The 14,848-nt window shown below is 40.6% G+C and overlaps 1 long non-coding RNA gene across 1 annotated transcript; it reads right to left on the bottom strand.

The window, feature by feature from the left end:
- Positions 1 to 1,782: 1,782 nt before the first annotated feature.
- Positions 1,783 to 7,340, bottom strand: LOC128630628 (uncharacterized). The gene is made up of 3 exons (XR_008394901.1): positions 7,183 to 7,340; positions 5,239 to 5,431; positions 1,783 to 4,831 (listed from the first exon to the last, which is right to left on the bottom strand). It is a non-coding gene; the product is annotated as an uncharacterized LOC128630628 (long non-coding RNA).
- Between the last annotated feature and the right edge of the window lie 7,508 nt (positions 7,341 to 14,848).

The following is a 14,848-nucleotide window of genomic DNA, read 5'->3' as shown; positions in this document are numbered from 1 at the left end:
GACTAGTCTCCCAGTTCCTGCCGCTGAAAAACATCCCCACAGCATGATGCTGCTACCACCATGCTTCACTGTAGGGATGGTATTGGCCAGGTGATGACTGGTGCCTGGTTTCCTCCAGACATGACGCTTGCCATTCGGGCCAAAGAGTTCAATCTTTGTTTCATCATGGTCTGAGAGTCCTTCAGGTGCCTTTTGGCAAACTCCAGGTGATCTGTCATGTGCCTTTTACTGAGGAGTGGCTTCCGTCTGGCCACTCTACCATACAGGCCTGATTGGTGGAGTGCTGCAGAGATGGTTGTTCTTCTGGAAGGTTCTCCTCTCTCCACAGAGACACGCTGGAGCTCTGTCAGAGTGACCATCGGGTTTTTGGTCACCTCCCTGACTAAGGCCCTTCTCCCCCGATCGCTCGGTTTGGCTGGGCGGCCAGCTCTAGGAAGAGTCCTGCTGGTTCCAGACTTCTTCCATTTACGGATGATGGAGGCCACTGTGTTCATTGGGACCTTCAATGCTGCAGAAATGTTTCTGTACCCTTCCCCAGATCTGTGCCTCCATACAATCCTGTCTCAGAGGTCAGTTCCTTGGACTTCATGGCTTGGTTTGTGCTCTGACATGCATTGTTAACTGTGGGACCTTATATAGACAGGTGTGTGCCTTTCCAAATCATGTCCAATCAACTGAATTTACCACAGGTGGACTCCAATCACGTTGTAGAAACATCTGAAGGATGATCAGTGGAACCAGGATGCACCTGAGCTCAATTTTGAGTGTCATGGCAAAGGGTGTGAATACTTATGTACATGTGCTTTTTTTGTTTTTTATTTTTAATAAATTTGAAAAGATTTCAAACAAACATCTTTCACGTTGTCATTATGGGGTATTGTTAGTAGAATTTTGAGGAAAATAATGAATTTAATCCATTTGGAATAAAACTAACATAACAAAATGTGGAAAAAGTGAAGCGCTGTGAATACTTTCTGGATGCACTGTACATCACTACAATTACAATCACCACAGATGGAAACTGGATGCGTGTGTTTGTGAGTGTGTGAGTGAGAGAGAGTGAGTGTGTGTGTGTGTGTGTGTGTGTGTGTGTGTGTGTGTGTGTGTGTGTGTGTGTGTGTACCTCAGTATCTCCAGTGTACAGTGTGGATTCTCCAGTCCAGCAGAGAGCAGCTTCACTCCTGAATCCTGCAGGTTATTGACACTCAGGTTCAGTTCTCTCAGTCTGGAGGAGTTTGATCTGAGAACTGAGGACAGAACTCTACAGCTTTCCTCTGTCAGATCACACCCCCACAGCCTGGAAGAGAAATGATGATATATCAGAACACTGATCACACACACACACACACACACACACACACACACACACACACACACACACACACAGCCATAATACAGCTAAAGTTTCCCATGTAACAGAAATGTGAGTGTGTTTCTCTCACACACAGAAATCAGAGGACAGGACACCACATCAGCATTATTATTATTATTATTATTATTATTATTATGAATAATAATAACATCATCAGTTACAATGATCCTTAAAGGACTGAAAACATTTTTGTTTGAACAAATGCTTCCTTATAATTGAAACATGAAGCCATTTGAAAAGACCCATGACACTTTGGAATGTTGAGACCATGCGCGATCAAAACGTAAATGAGCCTTGGAGTCACTCTTAAGCCTTGTCTCATTCTCCATCGCGGTTACGGCTGGTAAAGAAGGTTGGCACATTGAAACGATCAAAACATAAAACATCAGAACATAAATGAACCCAGGAAATGCACTTAAGTCTTGTCTCATGCTCCCTTCCTCTGATGGCCAAGAGAAAATGGCACTGGACTTGGAATGCACTGGGGTCTCCCCTACGCAACTTGAAGCCTGCTCAAGGCATGTCAGCGGTCTGTGTCAACTAACTCGTGTGCACTATCTTCCCGACTGCAGAGAGAAAAGGGCACTGGACTTGAACTACACTGGGGTTTCACCTGTGCAACTTGAAGCCTGTTATGAAACTGTGTCGTAATGCAGAGGGAACTCTATTCAGATGAGCAGGAAAGCACCTTGGCATTCATCAAACATGCTTGTGTTTTATCCTAGAAAAATACTTTGACGTAGAGTAAGTCGTCCGAATGTGTTCATGTAAACTAGTAAAGGCTCTAATTACTTGACTGAAGTAAATGGACTGAAGAGGGCGTCCACGTGCGGAAACCTGAGAATATAAACGAGACTGCAAAGTTGTTGTTGAAGAAGGGTCTAACACGGACAGACACGTCCGTCAGGTCCAGTAGAATAGCCTAGTGTTTCCTTAAATCACTTTGAGGCGTCGGACTCTAAACCCAACGGGGTTTTCTTGCGCAGGTATGAACCCTGCTTGCAGCTTTGTCAGCTGTAGGTGTCAAGTCACTGGTGCTCAATCTCCTGCTGTTTATTTAAACATAACATCCTCAGTTACAATGATCCTTAAAGGACTGAAAACATTTTTGTTTGAACAAATGCTTCATTATAATTGAAACATGAAGCCATTTTTTTAATAAAATTATTAAAAGGTCTCCTATTTAAAAATAAACAAAATAAATAAAATAAATCAGAAATCTCCCATTTGAACAAAAGGTGAGATAAGATAATACTTTATTAATCCCAACGTGGAGAAATGAGGGAATTAGGAGGAAAAAGGAGCAGGACCTGCTGTGGCTTTGTTTGGAAATATTTTTGTTGGTGAAATAGAACAGAAACAGACAATATTGAGTGTAAAATGTACGTCAGGTAATATTATCTTATTGTTTACATGTTAGCATAGCATGTTAAATTAACTACTAAATAAAAATCACATCAGCTGTATGAGCTTTTAAATAACGTCCTATTATTATTATTAACATTTACTGTAGCTGCACAGCCAGACTGCTCCTGTACCTTTAACACACACACACACACACACACACACACACACACACACACACTCTTGTAATTATAACATTCTGGGGTCAGTAGTCCCACCCATGTATTGTGGGGACACCACTTTCCTGAGGTCCTACAGATGTGAAAAAAATCAGGCATGTATAATTTAAGCCTGAGAACACATATCATCTCAAATTCTGGATTTAAATCACAAAATTTCTGTGCTTGGTTTATTCACACCTAATGTGGACATAACAAGAACTCATCATTAACGGGGACCTAATTTGCATACACAGCAAATTAACTGGTTTTCATGTTGTAGAGGGGACATCACTAGATAGTTAATCTGCATACACACAGATCAGGTCGTTTATATAACAACAATGGGACATGGTTTTAAAAAACAATGTTGTCAATTTAACTATAATTATTTATACAAAATTACAAACTAAGTATGTCTAATTTAGAGGGCTGTCTGTAAAGCAGATATGATGTGTATTTTCTCTATTTGAAGGTTTAAGCTTCTCATGAAATTATATTGAACAGTTGTTCTTAATTGTTTATACTAAGGACTCTTAAGCCTTATTTGTGAAATATGCAATCAGTGAAAGTTTGGTTGTCAAAAAGCTCTCTTACACAAATTTCAATATCTGCACGTAATAGATAACAGACTACATTTTTTTGGAGCTTTCTATTTCCAACAGAGGAACCCTTTGAGAAACCTAGGAACTTGTTAAGGAAGGTGGTACCAGTGCTATTATTAGTTTTGAGGCTATAATTCTAAGAAGCTTTTCATTTTCTGCTCCAAAGTATACTTTTTTTTTTGTGAAATAGAAAGTAGAGGTGCTAGCTGTACTGAACCTCACTTATTTATCACAGGCATGCATCACAAATTAACACTATCCCCAGTCATTTTGGCAAGTCAAAATGACAAAGACACTCATCCTTTTGATATTTTAGCTATACAAAGTATTTGTTTATTGGTCTGGATCTCTAATCAAGTGAAAAATTGTCAGTAAGATGAAAAAACCCTGTCTATTCAACATTATAAAGACAACTTGAGTCTTGAGCTTCTTTACTGTAAAAGACAACAAATATTTGCCCATTAAAGTGCACAACTACTAAGCTCACATGTGCCATGAATGAACTTGGACTCATTTAAGTTTGACATAACACTTCTGCTTACTACATATAGCCAGCTCAAAGTTAAACATATTGAGAAAAATAAAGATACTAGCCAAACACAGACACACAACCAAATGTCATAAACACTATTTTTTTCTTTATTCTATATCCACTTAACTGACTAAGCTAAAAAGTGACAGTAACAACTTAATAATGTATGTTGAGGTAGCTAATTTTGATTCCAGACAGTCTAAACATGTAAATGGGTAGCACACTGAAGCTTTTATTGCCCAATAGGCTTACTCATGAACTTGTCAGTCACCTGCATAAGGACCCACTGGAAGAAGGCGGCCCAAACCAATTTGATCTAATTCAATATAACGGTGTAGGTAAAGATTCTAATGGATATTTTAAATGCCTGATTTGTTCCTGATTAGTTTATGATGAAGTAAATGCTGAGCGGTTCATTACAAAGTAAAAGGCTAGAGGTGTAATGTAACTTATTATTAAAGCATTACTACAGATGTTATGATGTACAGTATCTGTAATATAGACGTAAAGTGTTACTATCAAAGTGGTAATTAATCTTTGTTTATATCTCTCTTGTAAGCTACAGTGCAGTTGTTGACATAGAATTTGACACTTTGCCAGTCTCTATCTTTAAGATATAAAGACTCGGATCTAATGCAGTTTTCACAGACCAACTTCCCTGGGACACGACATGACATGATGAAGGTCTTCATATGTCTCTCCACTGCATGGACCTCATTTCCTTCCCGAGCCTTCCTCTTTTTCAGAGTAGATGTTTTACCTAAATGTAAGAATAAACATTAGTTACATAGCAAACACACACCTTTACACCCAACAGAAATCATTGTCTGGCAACTTACATGTCAAGTCTCAATACGACAAAAACAATAATTATTTCACTATAGGAATTAAGTTTATTATTTCAGGGTTAGATATGGGATACTTTGGAAGACTTTGGGATAATTACGGTGCATTCAGACACACACACGTTTTGTAGTTCATGCTTAAACGTGGCAGTAAAATACCTGAAGCAGATCAGATGAACAATAATGTCTAATTTTATTGTTGATGCACAAGCACAAAATTTGTTGTGCAACAAAAATGAATTGCAACACTGCCGGATAAGACAATGTTTATTTTTGAATAATTTTTAAATTATGAAAACAGAGAGGGAGATACCCTGCATACCTTGCTACGCCAAGGCCAGACTCCTCCTCCGTAATTGCAGGTAATTTCATCACCTTCTTTAAAGTCTGTTAAAGCAAACAGACCAAGATGTGGGCTTCCATCCACTTCAGTCTTCTGCATTCTGCCATTTGGGTGCTTGTGGTCATCATTAACCAGCCTACCAAAAGATCCGTCTTCTTTTGCAGCATCAATACTCAATACACAACGAGAGAAAGAGAGAAGTATTCAGTGACCGAATATTGCACATCAAATTCTACAAATATGATAGCTCTGCACAGAATTTTTATTGTTAACCGTCAGATGTAAATGTTTAAGTGGACAAATACTTTGCAACTGCAATTTTCAAGTACAATGAAAGTACACTTTGAAGAAAAACTATGCAGACATTGTCATTTTTTATGCAGGTTAATTCTATGGATCATTTAATTAGTGGTGCTTGAAAAGCACTACTATTGTTCCCTTGCATACATTATTATTATTATTATTATTATTATTATTATAATTATTATTATTATAAATATTATTACTCTCCGGCCGGCACTCAAAATTATTGGGACCCCGCACGGCCAGCTCTCAAAAGTACTGGCGCCCTTGACAGTCGGCTCTAAAATGTATTGGCGCACTACACGGCCGGCTCTAACAGTGCTGGTGCCATATCTGTCCGGCTCTGGAAAGTATTGGCGACCTACGCTGTCGGCTCTCGGAAGTATTGGCACCCGTCCCTGTTTCGCCAACGCAAGCACCACTCACATTTTCTTCAGGAAATGTACCGGTCTAGTTATTATGATTATTCTTCCACGTTTTTTTCGGCGCGTAACTAGTCCCGCACCGTTTGTCGGAGATCGATGGGTGAGGTGTTGAATCGATCGGCTTATTGAGGAGATGTGTGCTATGACTTTTATAAGCGATCGGAATGCCGGAATTCCCGCTATGGAAGCTCAAATTCTGAAAATTTCCCATAGACTTGCATTGAGTTTCGAAAGTATTGGCCCTCTAAGGAGAAAGCTCTAAAAATTTTTCCTCCGTACACGTTCGGCTCTAAAATGTATTGACACACGATCTGATCTGTTCGGCTCTCAGATGCATTGGCACACAATCTGGCCGGCTCTCAAAAGTATTGGCACCCTGCACGGCCAGTTCTCAAAAGTACTGGCACCCTTGACAGTCGGCTCTAAAAAGTATTGGCGCACTACACGGCCGGCTCTAACAGTGCTGGTGCCATATCTGTCCGGCTCTCGAAAGTATTGGCACCCTATGTGGGCGGCTCTTGAATGTATTGGCGCCCTGTCCCGATTTCACCATGGCAAGCACCGCTCACATTTTCTTCAGGAAATGTACTGGTCTAGTTATAATTACTCTTCTTCCACCTTCGTGCCATTTTACCTCTAAAGAAAATGTTAAAATATACACACAGATCACAGCTCAGCTGCGGTGTTTAGAGACGCAGAATAAAAGGAGCGCGCTGTAGTTACAACATCGAAGCACATCACACCACCGCCCAGCGCTTTACAGATTCATAACAAACTAATAACTGGAACTAATGAGCTCGGCTCGGTCCAGACTACTGTCCACCCTGTCCTCGATTTCAGAGGCTTTAAACTCAATCCAGCGCTCAGATCGATAACTATTTAGGAAGCCTGACTCTGCTATTTATAACCGAACTATCCGTTACATGGTGAAGCTAGTTACAGAAGTTGGTATAACACTAAATATTCACATGACATGCCAACTACCAAAGCCTATTTAATATTTTAACTTCATTTTATTAACTTATTGTACTTACTAATGTGCTGGATTGGTTAAAGTGTGTGCTAACTCTGGCTAGTAAAGTCCGCTAGCATAACAATTACTTTAATATTGCGATTCAATTATAAATAAAGTGTTAAAGCACGGAAATAAAATTACAAATTTATAAACTGCAAAAAAATTATAATAATAACTTACCTTTCGTTGTATTTGGTCTCGTTGCCGCAGTAGAATCACTCCTTAGGGCAATGGAAAGCAGCTGGTGCTATTAGCCTGTGACAGCCAGGGCAGATGGGAAATGTAGTTCTTTTCCTACTTCCTGTGTGGTGTTTACGAACTATTAGTGCAGTCAAAAAAAACTACACTCCGCCATAACCCGACTTAAGGATTTCGTTTTACTGTTTAGAGATTTTTATTTTTTTTAAAAAAAGTGTCATTTCGCTGTGCGAAAATTTAAAAACTGAAACTTTAATTACTATTATGACTTATAATTATTTGGAAAACATGATAACATGATAATTGTTATGCTAACAATCTAACCTTCTAACAGTCTAATTAGGCTTTTAACTTACCAGACCCTTTTTGTACGCTAATAGGTAATAGAGCTAATGTGCATATGCAGATTAGCCACAGTCCTTTACTAAGTGGGTTCCAGACTAAAGGGGGCGACATAGACCAATTTGTGAGGCGTCTATTTACAGCCTCCTCAACACTTTTCAGTGCATCACCCCTGTGAGGACGTGGATTTTTGTCCCCATAATGTTTTTGGTCCCCATGAGGTTGCTGTGTAAACATGATGATGTCCCCATGAAGTGACAATTACAAACTCTCTCTCTCTCTCTCTCTCTCTCTCTCTCTCTCTCTCTCTCACACACACACACACACACACAGACACACTCTCTCTCTCTCTCTCTCTCTCTCTCTCTCTCTCACACACACACACTCACTCTCTCTCTCTCTCTCTCTCTCTCTCTCTCTCTCTCTCTCTCTCTGGAGAGAGGAGTGTGGCCAAGGCCGCTGCTCCAAGTTCGCTTGTTCATTTTTCTATCTATTTTTTCTCAAGAAATACGATTTCCTTTAGGTCTTTGGCTTCTGAGAGAGTTTAAATTACTATTGTTTGTTTTGTGTGTGCGCGCGCGCGCGTGTGTGTGTTGTGTGTGTTTGTCGCTGGCTTGGGCGGCTGTTTCCGTGTTGTTTTGGGAAACATGGCTGCTCCAGGTACCGGTAAATATGATTCCCTCACGCGGCGGCATGCTATTACAGTAGCCACTACCGCCAGCGTTGAGGAGGTTAGTCTGGCCGTGGGGGAGAGTGTTGGACACGACAACATTCTGTCTGCGGCCCGGATGAATAGTGCCGTCGTGCTGTTTCTGAAAATGGTGGAGTTGGCAAACGACATGGTGGACAGTGGAGTTGTGATTGATGGTGTGTTCCACTTAGTGCTTCCTTTGTCAACCCCGTCTAAAAAAGTCATCCTGTCGAATGTTCCTCCTTTTATTAAGGACGAGGTTCTGTCTCAAACTCTATCCCGCTATGGAAAACCGGTCTCCCAGATCAAGAAGATCGCGACTACAAGTAAATCCCCTCGTGTTAAACATATCGTGTCTTTCAGACGGTGTGTGTACATGGTTCTGAAGGATAATAATGATCTGGATCTGACACTCAATGTAAAGGTGGAGGATTTTAATTATGTTATTTACGCTACTACTACTACAATGAAGTGTTTTGGGTGTGGTTTATCTGGTCGTCTGGTGCGGGCCTGTCCGGAAAAACGGGTGAACAGTACAGTGTCACTAGATAGTGTGGATCCGTCCCTTTTTGATGAAGTTGCGGATGATAGCTCTCATATGGAGACGGCAGAGAATGTGTTCAAAGTACCCCAGAGAAAGAGACGGAGAAATCGTCCTCATGCACAGGCTAAGAGGAAAGAGAGGTAGAGAGCGAGAGCGAAGCGTCTGACTGTAGTATTACATGTAGTGTAAATCTAAGTGGCTTTTCGAGCCATGAATATAGCGTGGACGACATCAAGGCTTTTCTGAGAAAGACTAAACATGCTAGGAATGTGAGGATAGGCGAGTTTTTCCGGATGTGGAACAGTTCATTAAAAAAACACGTTGGTTTATGGGAGAATGGGGTTTCACTGATCAGGAGGGATACCGTCTAAAGAAAATCCTTACAAAAGTCAATGTACTGTTGGACTATAATGATAGTGATAGTCAATCCTAGACATCATGTACGTAAATCTATTATTTTTCCTCATATTTATGAGTGAGTTTCGAATCGCTTCGTTGAATTTAAATGGAGCAAGGGAAAGAAATAAAATATTTTTGTTATTTGAAACGGTGAAGCAAAAGAAAATTGATGTAATCTTTGCTCAGGAAACCCACACAGACGCCAGTAATGCTGCGGACTGGGCCAGGGAGTTTAAAGGGTCATCCGTTTTAAGCCATAAGACATCTACCAGTGGCGGAGTAGCTATTTTATTTTCCTATAATTTTATCCCCTGTTCTTATCAAGTTGATGAAATCATAAAGGGTCGACTGTTAAAGGTTAGAGCTCAATACGAGAATAGGTGGGTTGTTTTTGTTTGTGTTTATGCCCCGACCACGGCCATTGAAAGAATGTTATTTTTACGAAGCTTAGATGATGTCCTGAAGAATTGTGACTCTGATGATTTTTTGATTCTAGGGGGGATTTTAATTGTACAGAGCTGGATATAGACAGGAATCATGTAGAGCCCCATATGCCATCACGTAGAAGGCTAGTCGAATTAATGAATTCCTGTGACCTTGTGGACATTTGGAGAAATTTTCACCACATGCAAAAGCAGTATACCTGGGTACACTCCTACAATAATATGCTCTCTATGGCCAGATTGGATAAATTTGATGGTTTTAAACAGCAGTTAAGTGCTTTTAGAAGTTGTACAATTATACCGGTAGGATTTATGGACCATTGTATGGTTCTGTCTACTGTGTTTTTAAGTAAACTCAAGCATAAGAGTGCGTATTGGCATTTTAACACCAGTTTATTGCAAGATGGTCATTTTAGGGATGTGTTTAAATATTTGTGGAGTGATTTTAGAACCACAAAGGGTTCTTTTAAATCAGTGCAGCAGTGGTGGGATTTTGCCAAAACGCAAATTAAACAGCTGTGTCAACAAAATACCTCCAATGTCACGAGAGACACAACTCCCCGTGTGAAATCCTTGGAGGATGAAATAATGGCGCTTCAAGAGTTAATGAAAAACACAGGACGGCAGGTATGCATAGAAAATTTAAGAATAAAAAATAATTTATTGACTAAATTGCTAGATGTTAACGCACAAGGAGCTCTGGTCAGGTCACAGTTTCAGACTGTAGAGTGTATGGATGCACCGTCAAAATTCTTTTTTAATTTGGAAAAAAAGAATGGTCAGAATAAGATGATACATGGCCTGTTTTCTGATGATGGGACACTTTTAGTGGACCATAGAGAAATTCGAAAGAGAGCAGTCGGTTTCTACAAGGAACTGTACATGAGTGAAATCTCCGATGAGCAGGCCCATGATAACGTCTTCTTGAAGGATCTCCCTCAGGTGTCAAAGGAAACGCATGCAGACCTCGGAGGGTCGTTGACCCTAGAGGAACTGCTACGAGCCCTCCAGGGTATGGAGAGTGGCAAGGCACCAGGGATCGATGGTCTACCGGCTGACTTTTATAAGTCTTTTTGGCCTGAAATGGGTGCAGACCTACTGGAGGTACTGGGTGACAGTTTAGTCACGGGGCGGCTGCCACTCAGTTGTCGCAGAGCAGTATTGACTCTGTTGCCCAAAAAAGGAGATCCACACGACATAAAATCATGGAGACCTGTTTCAGTTCTCTGTGTGGAATACCGACTGCTCTCTAAGGTATTGGCAAACTGACTTAGTATAGTCATGGAAGAGGTGATCCATCCAGACCAGACCTACTGTGTGCCAGGTAGATTTATTCACGATAACATTTCGTTCATTAGGGACGTCGTAGAGGTCGGAAGGATTTTTAATTTGGAATGTGGTTTGATTTTAATTGACCAGGAAAAGGCTTTCGACAGGGTTGAGCATACCTACTTATGGAACGTTTTGACTGCTTTTGGTTTTAATTTGGATTTTATCGATAAAATAAGAGTTCTGTACCGTGACAGTGAAAGCATACTGAAGATTAATGGTGACTTGTGTGCTCCTTTTAAAGTTCATAGGGGAATAAGACAAGGATGCCCGCTATTTCCTTGCGATTGAACCTCTTTTAGCAAAACTGAGAACAGAACTGCAAGGTATAACAATTCCAAAGTGTGAGGGTGTTTTTAAACTATCAGCATATGCTGATGATGTGGCGATACTTGTTGGCAGCCAGAGGGATGTTGATACAACGTTGAAGATCACTGACGGTTTTAGAATTGTTTCTTCCGCCAAGGTAAACTGGGAGAAAAGCGTGGCGTTTTTAATCGGGACCGCTTATTGTAGAGATGGTTTTAAGTATTTGGGGGTGTTTTTAGGAGACGAAGGGTTTATGGGGAAAAACTTCGAAGGGACTGTCGAGAAGGTAAAGGGTCGGTTGGAGAAGTGGAATTTTTTAGTTAAAAAAGTGTCCTTCAGGGGGCGTGTGCTTATAATTAACAACCTGGTAGCATCATCCCTCTGGCATAGGCTTGCGTACATCGATCCCCCAATACACGTTTTATCTAAAATCCAGTCAATTTTGGTTAATTTTTTCTGGGACAATCTACACTGGGTTCCACAGAGTGTTCTGTTTCTCCCCAAGGATGAAGGGGGACATGGACTGGTACACCTGCAGAGCAGGACTGCAGCCTTTCGGCTACAGTTTGTGCAAAGGCTGCTACATGGACCTGTAAATGCAAACTGGAAGGGTGTAGCATGTGCCATTTTACGGACACTTGAAGAGCTGGATTTAAATAAACCTCTTTTCTGGATGGACCCGAAAAAGATGGACATCAGGAAACTTCCTGTTTTTTACCGTAATGTTTTTAAAGTGTGGGGACTTTTAACAGTGCAGAGAGTACAATGCTCAAGTTCTCTCTACTGGCTGCTGCAGGAGCCAATCATAAATGGTTCCATTTTAGATGTTTTTCAAAGAAAGCCGTTTCCTGCGCTTACGGAGGGGTTCTGCAGGGCTGGAGTCATCACTCTGGGTGACCTACTGACCTTAGCAGGACCGGAGTTTGGGAACGCGGTGGGAGTTGCTGGACACATAAAGATGAAGTCAGTCCGTGTAGTCACGCAGTTCCTTGTGGAATGGAGGTCCCTGTTGACTGAAAAGGTCTTGAACATGCTGGAGGATTATTCCGGAGGGCTAATTAGTCCCAATGACCAAGATCCTTTACCGGATTTTAGTGTCTTGGCGAATATACGTGAGTGCTCAGGTGTGTTTTTTAAATCTGAAAAACTAAGTTTTGTGGGTCCCAAGGTACCATCTGGGAAAGAACTGTACAAAATGTGTGTACTATCTCTAAATAAAAAGTTTCTGGACAAAAGAGTCGACACACCTTGGCGTTCTGTTCTACAAATAAAGGAACATGTAAAGCCACAATGGAGAGCTTTGTACAAGTCACCATTAACAAAAAAGTGTGGGGATTTACAGTGGAGGATTTTACACGGTGCACTGGCTGTTAATTCTTTTATCTGTGTTTTAAACCCTGATGTGAGTTATGAATGTCCTTTCTGTGCTGTGAGAGAATCTGTGTTTCACATGTTTATGCACTGTGTAAGATTGAAGCTTTACAGAGAGTTTTACAGAGACAGTTCGGCCATTTTAACGAAAGTTTTACAATAAAAACTTTTATCTTTGGTTTTAAATACTCTCAAAAAAAAAGGTTTAAGTGTCAGTTGATAAATTTTATCATAGGGCAGGCAAAGATGGTTATATATGTCAGCAGGAGAAACAGAATTGAGTCAAATTCAGGGGACAGCGTTTTAGTGGTTTTTGTGATTCTGTTAAAATCTAGGATATTAATCGATTTTAAATTTTACCAAGAGATGAAAGACCTTGTATCATTTGAGAATATATGATGTCTGGAAGGGGCATTATGTGTGGTTGCAGAAGAAAAAGTGAGATTTCATCAACTTTTAGAAGACTGTGTACGTACTGGTTGAAACTTGTTTGCTTTTTTTTATATTCTTTACTCCCTGTGGGTTTTAAAGGCAACTGGAAGGAGAATTATTTTAATTATCTATTTATCTATCTATCTATCTATATATATATATATATATATATATATATATATATATAAATTTTACTTTTTTCTTTTAGGGTCATTTGCAATGTGTCATGATTCCCCTTGAAGCAGTGTGCTCTAAGCGCGAATGCGCGAGCACCTGCTTTTCCATTGTTGACAGTAGTGACATCTGGACACGTGTGTTTTGTTTATGTTTCTGTCATGTCTCCTCCCTGTTCTGTCATTGGCTGGGATTTCACGTGTGTCTGTATTGCCCTCAGCTGCTAGCAGTTTAGACGCTGATCATGTCCACATATATACCGCGCGCCTCCCAGCACACGACGCGGAAGATTAATATCTTAGAGTTAGTTTAAGTTCGTAGTCGTAGTCGTAGTCGTAGTCGTAGTCGTAGTCACGGTCCATGGTTAGAGGTAGTTCGTGCTGGATTATCCGCTTCCAGTTCCTCGTCATAGTTCGTTTCTCGTTTTGTTTATCGACCCAGTTTTCCGTGACCACGACCTAGATTCCAGCCTTGTCCAGTGTATGCCTGTTTGCCAATCGCCTGACCTCTTGCATGTTTGTGGATTACGTTTTGGATCACGTTTTGGATTTGTCTGCCTGTCTCTCTTTCAAATAAACAACTGTTCATCCTGCACTTGCATCCGTCCTATCTCCGCTCCGTCACGATACGTGACACAATTTCTCCGAGGGACCGAAATAGGTCGATGTAGCTTTTAAAAGCTTGTAAATAAAAGGCTTTTGAAATTCAATTCTCTCTCTCTATCTGTGACACTCTCTCTTTATCTCTCAGACACTCTCTGACACACTCTCTCTCTCTCTCTCTCTCTGACACTCTCTCTCTCTCTCTCTCTGACACTCTCTCTCTCAGACACTCTATCTGACACGCTCTCTCTCTCTCTCTCTCTCTCTCTCTGACACTCTATCTCTCTCTGACACACTCTCTCTCTCTGACACTATCTCTCTCAGACACTCTCTCTCTATCTCTGACACTCTCTCTCTCTCTCTCTCTCTCTCTCTCTCTCTCTCTCTGTCTCTCTCTCTCTGTCTCTCAGACACCCTCTCTCTGAAAATTGTCTTGAAAACACAACATGAAAATGGCCCAATTCCACCAGGTTTTAATAAAGTTGAGCAGTTCCAGGGGGTTGTTCTAGGTAGCACTAGAGTTAATCTCTCAACTATGGGAGATAACTGTGTCAGAATTGGAGGCTGCATTGGTGTAGTAATGAATATTCTTCAATGTCAGGAGAAGGTGTATGTAATCTACAGAGAATGTGAGCAAATGGAACCTTTCTTTCACTATCCCATAAACTCAATTCAGATGGGGGTCTATTTAGTAGATAATCTCTCATCTAGCCTGAAATGATTGAGTTGAATGGAAATGTGATGAAGTATGTGAGGCTACCATATCAAGGCCGATTTGTTGCAGTGCGTTTACTGCACATAAAGTGGTAATGTAATTGAGAATGACATACAGCACTGCCTCATCAAAATAATTCATTTTTCAGTTATTTAATTCATGCATTTTTAAAGTCATTTAGACATGAAATTAGATTAGGTGTCTTGGGACATTAGAGATGTGTTCACCACTGGAATGTTGGATGTCTCTGATCCATGTATTCTTAGGAATGTTTATAGCAATTTAAGTTTTATTAAT

Source organism: Ictalurus punctatus, unplaced genomic scaffold (genome assembly GCF_001660625.3).
Source record: "Ictalurus punctatus breed USDA103 unplaced genomic scaffold, Coco_2.0 Super-Scaffold_100058, whole genome shotgun sequence".
Lineage (NCBI taxonomy): Eukaryota > Metazoa > Chordata > Actinopteri > Siluriformes > Ictaluridae > Ictalurus > Ictalurus punctatus.
Note: the sequence above shows the minus strand (reverse complement) of the source record. Positions and strands in the feature narration are given on the sequence as shown.